The sequence below is a fragment of the Danio aesculapii genome, chromosome 24 (genome assembly GCF_903798145.1).
Source record: "Danio aesculapii chromosome 24, fDanAes4.1, whole genome shotgun sequence".
NCBI lineage: Eukaryota > Metazoa > Chordata > Actinopteri > Cypriniformes > Danionidae > Danio > Danio aesculapii.
This window is the reverse complement of record NC_079458.1, coordinates 5,270,914-5,282,968: the sequence shown is the minus strand read 5'-3', so window position 1 is coordinate 5,282,968 and position 12,055 is coordinate 5,270,914. Positions and strand designations below refer to the sequence as shown.

Here is a 12,055-nt window from a genome sequence, read left to right as displayed (position 1 = left end):
TGAAGCGTTTCATGTGTGCTGTGTTTAAGAACGTTCTCAACAGCGTTCAAATGTTTGCGGGAAATGAACGTTTTTAAAATATCAGTACCGATAGCTACCAAACGCGATACTTTCGACAACAGAAGTACACTATGTAACAACAGAAGATTCGAGCTTTAAATAGAAAAGTAATGCAATTTTTTTTTGAGTGAGATGCTAACAGTCTAATCCGGTTCAATGATCTATGCTAAGCTAAGCTAAAAGTGCTCCCGCCTGACCAGGAGATTGGCTGAATGGATTCAAAAATGGTAAAACTTGTCTGTTTAATTCTAGAGGAGTTGTAAAATGAGCATATTTTCAATAAAAAAAGCAGTGTTTCTTTAAAGATCCTTAGTTTGCGCACACACAAGTGTCACTAAACAACCTCCCCAAAGTCTACATGGCCATCTCACATCCTCGTGTCCATCTCTGCATCCAGAAATACAGATTACATAACCACTAAACATCTCTGGGTGTTTTCACACTTGGTTGGTTTCAGAGAACATTTGCAAGTTTGGCTTACATGGCAAGACAATTTGATTTGGATAGCAGCTTTAGAGAAAGTCGTGATGTTTAGGATATCTGAATATCTACATGCTTTATAGTTGCATTTTGCAGTTTAGAAATAAACAATGAAACAACTTTATATGGTAGGATATACCGCCCTACGTCAGTATACTGTATGTACAGTTGAAAAAATAATTATTAGCCCAAGCGTTGTTTAATAGAGAGATTTCTTTTTAAAAAAATAATAGTTTTAATAACTAATTTCTAATAAATTATTTATTTTGTCTTTGCCATGGTGACAGTACATCATATTGTACTAGTTATTTTGCAAAACACTAGAATTCTGCTTAAAGTGACATTGAAAAACTAGGTTAGTTAGATTAACCAGGCAAGTTTGGTTATTTAGGCAAGTCATTAGACAACAGTTGTTTGTTCCATAGTCAATCAATAATAATAATTTCTTAAGAAGGCTAATAATAATGACATTAGCAGCTTTTACTTATTTATTTTTTATTTGTTTATTCCAGCCAAACTAAAAGAAATTAGACTTTCTCCAGAAGAAGAAATATATAACACAATGGTAAACATGTCCTGGTTCTGATGAAAATCACTTTGGAAATATCTAAACAAATTTTTTTTGATGATAATTTTGTTTTCAACTGTAAATTTGAATAAACATATTATATTAACATGTATATATATATATATATATATATATATATATATATATATATATATATATATATATATATATATATGTATATATATATATATATGTATATATATGTATATGTTCTAGTTATGGTTATGTAAAGTTTTAGATGCAGTAACATTATGTTTTTTTAATGGATCAAAATTAATTAATTCTTATTTTAATTCAGATTATTTTTCTTATTGGACTTTTATGATTACTTTTCAAGTACATATTTTTTTGACTTTACAAAATCTTTACTTTTCAAGTACAAGCATTTTTTACTGATATAGGATATTTTTTCTGATATAGAACAACATGCTATTTTAATGCATTTTCAATTAACAGAATTTTTGAGATTTAATAAGGGATGTCCCGATCAGGTTTTTTTGCCCTCGAGTCCAAGTCATTTGATTTTGAGTATCTACCGATATCGAAACCCGATCCGATACTTCAATAATACATAAAAAAAAGAATAGCGAAGAAACAGATCCAGTATGTTCCTAATTTTTCAATTTAATTAATTTTATTTTAACATTCAACAACTCTGTTAACAAACAGAGCACTTCTGTGAGGGAGCTTGAACAATCAAGTTATAAATAACACCAATTCTTCACTTTTAGACTTTAGTGCAACAGTAAATATAAAAAAATATATAAACAAATAGCACCTCAACTCAAAATACCCAGAAGGCTATCCCAAGTTTACGTATCTCACAGTTTGCCATGGGCAATGTTGTCGTCATCAACTTTATAATACCTGCAGACCGCAGACATAGGCTGCGTCCGAAATCCCCTACTACTCAGTAGATACTGCTTTTGAATTAAAATGTACACCTTGACTGTCAGAAAAGTACGTTCTGTACACTATGAATGTCAGTAGTATGAATGGAGCTCGGACGTATTACATCTGCCATTTTGTCATCATCACGTGACCTACCCATGTGAGTTGCATTGCTTCACTCCCATTCATGAATTCTCTCCCGGTGCATCATGGGATAGCATAGCGTCAATGCAATCTGATGAATTTGGATAGACTACTCAGCTCGCATACTGATTTTAGCATACTATATAGTCTGGAAGTATGCGATTTCGGAAGCAGCCGTTCTCGCGTTTTCCGCTTCAAGCTGCTACCTTGTTCTACTAGCGTTTCACTTCTTGTTTTTGTTTTATTCATCATAATAATATTCATATTACGTTTTTATTAAACGTAAACTGAGAACGCTTAGGAAATGTTGCGATTTCTTAGTTTTGTTTATCGGAAGCAAGCGGCAACCTCCCGCTCTCCCTCGGGAAGCCAATACAGAAGTAACTGAAACTGCAATTGATCAAAATTCCGCTAGTCCTGGCTCCATAATAGAGCAAATTGCAATTGAGCCCACTGTTAGAATGGCCAACTTTACAGCAGAAAAAAAGGTGTTTACAGCCTGGTACAAAGAAAGATTTTGGTTCATAAAGCTAATATTACCCTTCATGACAACTGTGAGGGGGGTGAATTTTTTTATAACTCATCCATTTCCTTTATATTAGGTTATATTAAGTTTGCATAATTAAGGGCGTGGCCACTTGAGTGACAGCTAGGTCTCGCTGGTCGCCGTCACTTCACCTCAGCTGAATCCGGCAGATTAGTCACTGATCTCGGCATATTCATCGTATTTTTGTGTTGTTTTATGTGGCTTTACACAGTCAGCTGCCTTTTGGACTTATTTCCTACAATTATTAGATGATATGGGATGCTGTGTGCACTTAATTGTGCTCACAAACCATTCACGTGGCCTCGTTTCCCATGTGAGTAAAGTTATAAACTTGTATACCATCTCTATAAATGTGTGTGTTTTATTTAAGGTCATTTATCATTGATATTTTTCTTTAGACCCGTAAAGCACTCCAGAATCTGACAGATTGATTAGCTGTAGGCTCTAGAACAGTCATCTGAAGCGTTATCATACAGTGTTATGCTGGAGTTCATCAATAGTCTTGCATTTACTAACACAGACTATATCTGAAGGGTTTGGATGTAATTAGCGTTTTCCTCCTGTAGAAAAACGTCATAAGAACAATGCTTAGTGGCTCAATGTATTACTACAGTGTTTTTAAAAGTCTAAACACTTGATATAGTGTACAGCCAAGCACATGTGGTCAGAACACAAACGAGTCGCAGGTAATAAAGTATTAAGCGTTTCTCCCAAAGTAAAGTCTGTCTGCCAGGTCTAAGCAAAGTGCCAGCAGGTGTCTGTAGCTCCGCTCACTCTCCGCCTCTTTGCCCTTGTTTGGTATCCCGCCGTGGGTGCGATGACGCGCGAACAAAATGGCGACGGTTGGCCGCGCCTACTTTTAGCTTGATTTGCACTCTTCAGAAACCTATGGGTGACGTCACGGATACTACGTCCATATATTTTACAGTCTATGATTGGAAGGTTATTGCCCTCAAATGCACGCTCCCGCGAAAGGGGTGCATTTCACCGGAGAGGTGCGTTTCTCAGCACAACACCGCAATAAAATGATGTAATTCCGCATGCCTTTAAGCTTTTAAATGTCACTTTAAGCTGTATTGAAGTGTCTTAAAAAATATCTAGTCAAATATTATTTACTGTTATCATGACAAAGATAAAATAAATCAGTTATTAGAGATGAGTTATTAAAACTATTATGATTAGAAATGTGTTGAAGAAAACCTTCTCTCTGTTAAAAAGAAATTGGGGAAAAAATTAAATGGGGGGCTAATAATTCAGGGGGCTAATAATTCTGACTTCAACTGTATATATTCCTGATCGTAGGAATTCCTGAAGTGTATTGAGTCCTGATCGGGAGGTCACATCTGATTCCGATCAAGTCTGAAACCGTGTGATCGGGCACAAATTCCAATCACGTGATCGGATCTGGACATCCCTAGTTTAATAACTTCAAGACTTTATTTTACGCAATTTAGCATTTTTAGTGTGAAAACATCCTTTAAACACACTGATAAATGAAAACTATCTCTCTTGAGGTTTTATCCTCTTCTGTTTTTGTTCTCTAATTTGTTTTATGATTTTTGCATGTTAAATTTTCTTTAATAATACTCAATATCTCATTAGTTTCTTTCCCTAAAATCACACTCCTGTTTGTACCTTCTACATTCCTTCATATTTCATTTTGCATTGCATTTGTTATCATTTTCATCGGCACACCTTTCTACAAACCTTTGTGACATACATATCTCCACATCTCATCCTTATAAAAAAGGCACAACTAAGGAAAGAAACAACGTCCAATCCATGCACACACAACTTTCCAATATCCCTGGTCACCCTTCCTTCAACACAATCCAACTCCATTTATCTCACCATCCCCCCTTTACAACTTTAATCTGTTTTAAATCAAACTCTAGCAGGGATCAAATCAAAGTTATCAGAGGTAAAAACCAACCACAGGAACAAAAACACACCAAAACATGCACATAACATTAGAATACGCTATTTAATGACTGAAATCCCACACACATTTACACCTGCATGAGAGTGTTGTTGTTGATGGATGTAATGTTTTCGTGTTGGTTGATGTTGTGGTGTTGTCCTAACAAGCGGCCATTAGTTTCATCTGTTAAAGGAAATGAATCTAATGTTATATTTTTACACTGAATATGAGTTGAAGGTTGGGTTTCACACACTCTCTGACAGATGTTAGTGCAGCTTGGTCAGCTCTTAAAATGCTGACCGTCCCGCTCTGGACAGTCAATGACGAAAATATGCGTGTAAATTTATCATCCACTTGAACAGGAGACTTGTAGAAACTCAGCACAAATACAGTGACATGGCATAAATGTCACTGTGAAGTGCTTTTGTTTGTGTAAAGGACACTATAGGCTACACTGTTAACAATGTCCTGTAGAATCTGTAGTAACTTACTGTAAATCAATACCAGCAAAATACTGTATTCACATTCACAGCACTATTAATCTAGCAGTTTGTGTATTTACAGTATTGTATATCTTTATATACGATATACGATAGTACGATAGTGATGTTTAGTATATAAGTATACTGTATATACTTTATAAACAGTGTACTTACATACAGTATACAGATACATAAAATATACAGTGATTTTCACAATGCAGTTTTTAAAATACAGTACTATACTGCATAACTGTCCTACAGTAAACTAAAGTTCATATTACAGTTAAATACTGTGTAATTTACAAAACTCATTAACAATGTAGTCATGAAATGAATTATTGCTTGTTATTTTCAGCCTCTTTAGTAAACATGAAGAGTTCAGATGCAAAAAAAACGCTAAATGCCGTCTGAAATGTTCTCCTAAAATGAGAATTTTTCTCAGCCTCCTATGTTTATGTTCAGTTATTTCACTTGAAAGGCAAGGAAAAGAACTTATCTGACACTGTAAAATTACTGAGCCAACACAGGGGAGCCTGAGAAAAGTGCTCATTTTAGAAGAAAATATCAAATGGCTTTTAGGGGTTTTTGCATCTAAACTCTTCATATACAGTTGAAGTCAGAATTATTAGCCCCCCTGAATTATTAGCCCTCCTGTTCATTTTTTTCCCCAATTTCTGTTTAACGGAGAGAAGGTTTTTTCAACACATTTCTAATCATAATAGTTTTAATAACTCATCTCTAATAACTGATTTATTTTATCTTTGTCATGATGACAGTAAATAATATTAGACTAGATATTTTTTAAGACACTTCTATACGGCTTAAAGTGACATTTAAAGGCTTAACTAGGTTAATTAGGTTAACTAGGCAGGTTAGGGTAATTAGGCAAGTTATTGTATAATGATGGTTTGTTCTGTAGACGATAGAAATAAAAATAAGCTTAAAGGGGCTAATAATATTGACCTTAAAATGGCTTTTAAAAAATTAAAAACTGCTTTTATTTTATCCAAAATAAGACTTTCTCCAGAAGAAAAAATATTATCAGACATACTGTGAAAAATTCCTTGCTCTGTTAAACAAAATTTGGGAAATATTTTAAAAAGGAAATAATTTCAAAGGGGGGCTAATAATTCAACTGTCTTTATTTATTTATTTATTATTTATTTATTTTAAATACAACTCTGGCAACCACGTTGTAAAAAAAAGTTGACTCAACTTAAAATGTAAAGGCAACAAACTTCAGGACATTTAAGAGTTGACTCAACTTAAAACGACTCAAGTGCAGTATTTGGGTTGACAGTTGAGTCATCTCAAAAAAGCTTTGCTGAAGTTTGCCATTCAATTTTTAGGGTTTTTTACAGTGTAGTTGCATCAACATTTATTTGTACAAACATAAAATTAATGCTAATTTGGCTAGATTCCACTTACTTGGCTTTCGTCTAGTCAGTTTATCTTAGCTTTTACCTCCTAATTAATATTCATGAGCCATGAAAAGGTTTAAAATGTCAATGCGAGTCTATAACAGACAGGGTTGTACACTAAAAGCTTTTTAAAAATGTAAAAGAAATGACCACACAGGGTTTTCGTAATCAAGTGTTGGGTCAAATATGGAAAAACCCAACATTGGGGTATTTTTTCAATTACATTTAAATTGCATCTTTTAACCCAATGGGTTATAAGATGCAATTTGTCCGTAAAATTGCGTAAATTGTCCGGTGTGTGTGTGTGTGTGTGTGTGAATGAAAGTGTATGGGTGTTTCCCAGTGATAGGTTGTAGCTGGAAGGGCATCCGCTGTGTAAGACATATGCTGGATAAGTTAGTGGTTCATTCCGCTGTGGCGACACTTGATTAATACAGGGACTAAGCCGAAAACAATGAATGAATGGGTGGGTTTGTCAATATTTGTTTCATCATTGGGTTACGACAACCCAGCATGTTTTTAAAGTCTACTTTCATTTTATAAAGGATGCATTAATATGGTCAAAAGTGACAGTAAAGATATTTTGAGTGCTTAAAATGTTTCTATTTCAGACCACTTGGTTTGAAGAAGAACTTTGATGCTGGCTTAAGAAAGCAAAGTTTAAAACACTATAGAATATGTCGTCATGCTGCAGTGGAAACAGAATGAATATTGTGTCTGACTCCATCATGAGCTTGGAGGACTGCATCCATACATCTCTGCAATGACTCAAATCACTCATTAATAAAGTCATCTGGAATGGCAAAGAAAGCATTCTTGCAGGACTCCCAGAGTTCATCAAGAGTCTTTAGATTCATCTTCAATGCCTCCTCCTTCATCTTAACCCAGACATACTCAATAATGTTTAGGTCTGGTGACTGGGCTGGCCAATCCTGGAGCACCTTGACCTTCTTTACTTTCAGGAACTTTGATGTGGAGGCTGAAGTATGAGAAGGAGCGCTATCCTGCTGAAGAATTTGCCCTCTCCTGTGGTTTGTAATGTAATGGGCAGCACAAATATCTTGATACCACAGGCTGTTGGTGTTGCCATCCACTGCAGATCTCTTGCACACCCCCATACTGAATGTAACCCCAAACCATGAGTTGTCCTTCACCAAACTTGACTTATTTCTGTGAGAATCTTGGCTCCATGCAGGTTCCAGTAGGTCTTCTGCAGTATTTGTGATGATTATGATGCAGTTCAACAGATGATTCATCTGAAAAATCCACCTTCTGCCACTTCCACCTTCACAAATGATCAACTAGAAGTCAAGTTATTATTTGTTGCTCTTACAACTGGGATCATCTACAAGACTTTTGTCAGTGTCAGTTTGGTAGTGTATGCTTGCATTACCTCTAGAAAAGAAAAGTCAGGTCGTGGTTACATTTTATTGACTTGCATTTTTTGTTTTGAAGGCTTTTACACATTTGCATTATATTATTCACTCACTCACTTTTTCTTCTGCATAGTCCCTGAATTATTACGGGTCGCCACAGCAGAATGAACCACCAATTACTCTGGCATATGTTACATGTGGCAGATGCCCTTTCAGCCGCATTAATTAATTACTTTTAATAAAATAATAAATAATAATTGCCAATGTATTTTCTGTTTCGGGGTTTATGGCCGAGAAGTGCATTCAGAATTTCCAGTTTCAACCCCGAATTTTAATTTCTGTGCATCCCTACTGTGAAACCATCAAAATGCTTGGTTGAAAACAACCTAGAATGCTTAAAATTCCTTTAAAGTGTTCATTCTCATTCAGTCTCATCATTTACAGCACGAAGAGTGCAGAAACCCAACCTTTACTCTGGCATATTCAGACCTGTTACACTAACCTCATACTCTGTAATAAGAAAGACATGTATATGGCATTGTAGAGTTGTGTAACAAAGATTGTTTTCACTGTCAAATGAGATCCACTGCAATTACATCTGGAACTGCACTTGCTGCAGTGTGTGTGTGTGTGTGTGTGTGTGTGTTTTCAGTGGGATCTCACAAGCTCTGTATTGTCTTTTTCTTCAGGTTGTGTCATATCCCGCGTTTGTATGTTGGCTTCTTCATATATTCTCTCACTGTTCTACTGTCTCCCCCGTCCTCCTCCTCCTCCTCCTCGCTGCGCGCGCGAGTGTGTGTGTGTGTCTGTTGTGTTTGTTGTGATGTGACGTCGCTTATTGTGTTTTCAATGTGTTTCCCTCACTCTACCGGTGACCTTTAACCCTGATGTGATGGAGGACGAATGCATATATGTGCACCGAGGCAACTCTTAAAAATACGCACACATAGAAAAACTAGCTGGACTGTTGTTTAGGTGTTCGCTGTGCTCAGTCTTATCACTCCGGGGTTAAAGATCAGGGGTCGATTAGAGGTCCAGGTCAATTCAAATGAGTGCGAGTTCTCAGTTCTGTGCCATGCTGAAAACACAACGAGAGAGGAGTTCACACAAGAAAAAAGGCCTTTATTTAAGATTTATGCATTTGATTTGCATATAATAGCGTGTTAATATAAATTGTCTTATGTCTTATTTTATTGTGGTGCATATTTGTCTGCCATACAGTAACTGGTAAAATTGCTGCACTCAGAAAACTCATCGGTTTATAACTATATATGAATAGTTATATAGTCTGATATTTTCATTCAAAGATAATTTTTCTAATTTTTCTTTAGCGTTTTTCTTACACTCCTATGTTTTTGTTCAGTTTTTCACTTTAAAGTAGGGCCGCACAATATATCATTTCAGTATCGATATCGCAAAGTGCTCATTCGCAATAGCATGATATGCTATGTTGAGTTTATATATTATAATCTATCATTTTCATGCGTTTTTTTTTTATTCCTGTGACTGTATAATGATTTTAAAAGCATTCAGGTATAAGAAATTGTACCATTTGTGACTTTAACTATGATTAATTTCATTGAATTATTTTTATTTTTATCATTCAGTTGCTGTACTTGAATACTGTTACACTCGGGACATGATAAAACACTTGATTTCAATTGTATCTTCGTCTTGATTGTATTTATAGATTGTTATGTATGAAAATACTCACAGCACATGCAAATAGAGAAATGCACTGCAAATAGCACAGACTACAATGAAAATGTGTCAGAGACCCCATAAAATTTATAGATTGTTTATTAGATTTTATGGAGATGCAAATAGTAAACATTAATCCATCAATCTCTGACTAAACAAGTGCATGGAAATACTCACAACACATGCAAATACAGAAATGCACTGCAAATAGCACAAACCACAATGAAAATGTGTCAGAGACCCCATAAAATTTATAGATTGTTTATTAGATTTTATAGTGATGCAAATAGTAAACATTAATTCATCAATAATTGACTTAACATGTGCATGGAAATACTCACAACACATGCAAATACAGAAATGAACTGCAAATGGCACAGACAACAACGAAAATGTGTCGGGGGAGCCCAAAAAGATTATAGATTGTTTATTAGATTTATAGAGATGCAAATAATAATCATTAATTTGTCATTTGTGCATGAAAATACAGCACATGCAAATAGAGAATGCACTGTAAATAGCACAGATAACAACGAAAATGTCTCGGGGAGCCCAAAAAGTTTTTAGATTGTTTATTAGATTTTATAGTGATGCAAATAGTAAACATTAATTCATCACTCTCTGACTGAACATGCATGAAAATACTCACAACACATGCAAATAGAGAAATGCACTGCAAATAGCACAGACAACAACAAAAATGTGTCGGGACCCCATAAAATTTTCTAGATTGTTTATTAGATTTTATGGAGATGCACTCCCACTGCAGAATCATCCCAATTAATCTAACATTATAAATTCTTTCCAAATACAGATATTAAGTCATCTGGTGAAATTGTATTCATATCTCAAAATATCGCAATGTTAGATTTTTCCAGAATCATGCAGCCCTACTTTATAGGCAATGAAAACAACTCATTCAGTGTCATTAATGTAAAATAATTAAACCTACACACAGGAGCCGTAAATGAAATACTGATTTTGGAAGAACATTTCAGACAGCATTTAGAAGATTTAGCATTTGAACTACTCGTATATTTAAAGTGTATAATAATACACTAATAATATGTTAATAAAAAAATTACTAATAATATATTAAAACTATATAGCTCTCTGCAAATCTCTTATGGTCGCCCACTAAAGCTAAGCAGGGCTGCGCCCGGAAAGTACCTGGATGGGAGACAACATGGGAAAGCTGGGTTGCTACCAGAAATGGTGCTAGTGAGGCCAGCAGGGGGTGCTCAACCTGTGGTCTGTGTGGGTCCTAATGCCTCAGTATATTGATGGGGACTCTATACTGTTCAGTGAGCACCATCTTTCAGATGAAACGTTAAACCGAGGTCCTGACTCTCTGTGGTCGTTAAAAATCCCAGGATGTCCTTCGATATAGAATAGGGGTTTAACCCAGGCATTCTGGCCAAATCATGGCCTCCTAACCATCCCCATATCATAATTGGTTTTATAACGCTGTCTTCTCTCCACCAATCATCTAGTGTGTGGTGTGCAGTCTGGCACAATATGGCTGCCGTCATGTCATCCAGGTGAATGCTGCACACTGGTGGTGGATGAGGAGATTCCCCCCAAAAATGTGTTAAGCACTTTGAGTGTCCAAAAAAGCGCTATATAAATGTAAGGAATTATTATTATTCATTCATTCATTTATTCATTTTGTTTTCGGCTTAGTCTCTTTATTAATCTGTGGTCGCCACAGTGGAATGAACCGCCTATCATTATTAACATTGTATTTTCTGTCATGTCGTCAGTTAATCCTCAAACACCTTATTTGATTTAAACTGTTATATTTATTATTTAATTGCAAAAAAGGAGGAAACAATAAAATACAATAATTAAAATAAAACAATAAAATAATTAAAGTTAATGGGGAAAACGATAAAATGTATTTCATATTTAATCATGATTAAAATATGGCTAGCTCTTGAAAAAACTATATGAAAGTTATTGAAATTCATGCCATTAAAAGAACCGAAAGTTGCTGAGACTTCTACTTCAGTATGTTGATGTGCTTGTAACTAAAACGAAATATTGATTAGAGGGTGGGGCTTTCTTTTTGCACATCATTCCCTCAACGGTAAGAGGGCCGTAGTTAAGACTATTACTATGGAAGCCATCAAGTTGAAGTCAGCAGAGAAGCAATGCAGAAACAAGTGCTTCGATTTTAATTGGAAGATTACCAAAACTGGATGAACTTGCACATATTAATTATTCACCTAATGAACATTAAGTTGAGCTAGCAAAATAAACATGGTAAATTTAGATTTTACATGGACTTTAAATGTATTTTTGACTGTCTAATACTGTATGTATCACGATACCTATATATTTATATTGAGGCTGCCAATTTATATTCAATTCACATCTAAAGTCTTACATTTAGGCCTAAAATATTTTCAGGTGTTTGTTGCTGATGATCACGATAAGTCTGTGAAGCTTTACTAAAAGCATC

At 35.1% G+C, this 12,055-nt stretch overlaps 1 protein-coding gene across 2 annotated transcripts in view; it reads left to right on the top strand.

Annotated features, from left to right (window-relative positions):
• The window catches only part of kcnc3b (potassium voltage-gated channel, Shaw-related subfamily, member 3b), a 141,095-nt gene that overhangs the window by 94,374 nt on the left and 34,666 nt on the right, over nucleotides 1-12,055 (top strand). The window lies entirely within an intron of this gene.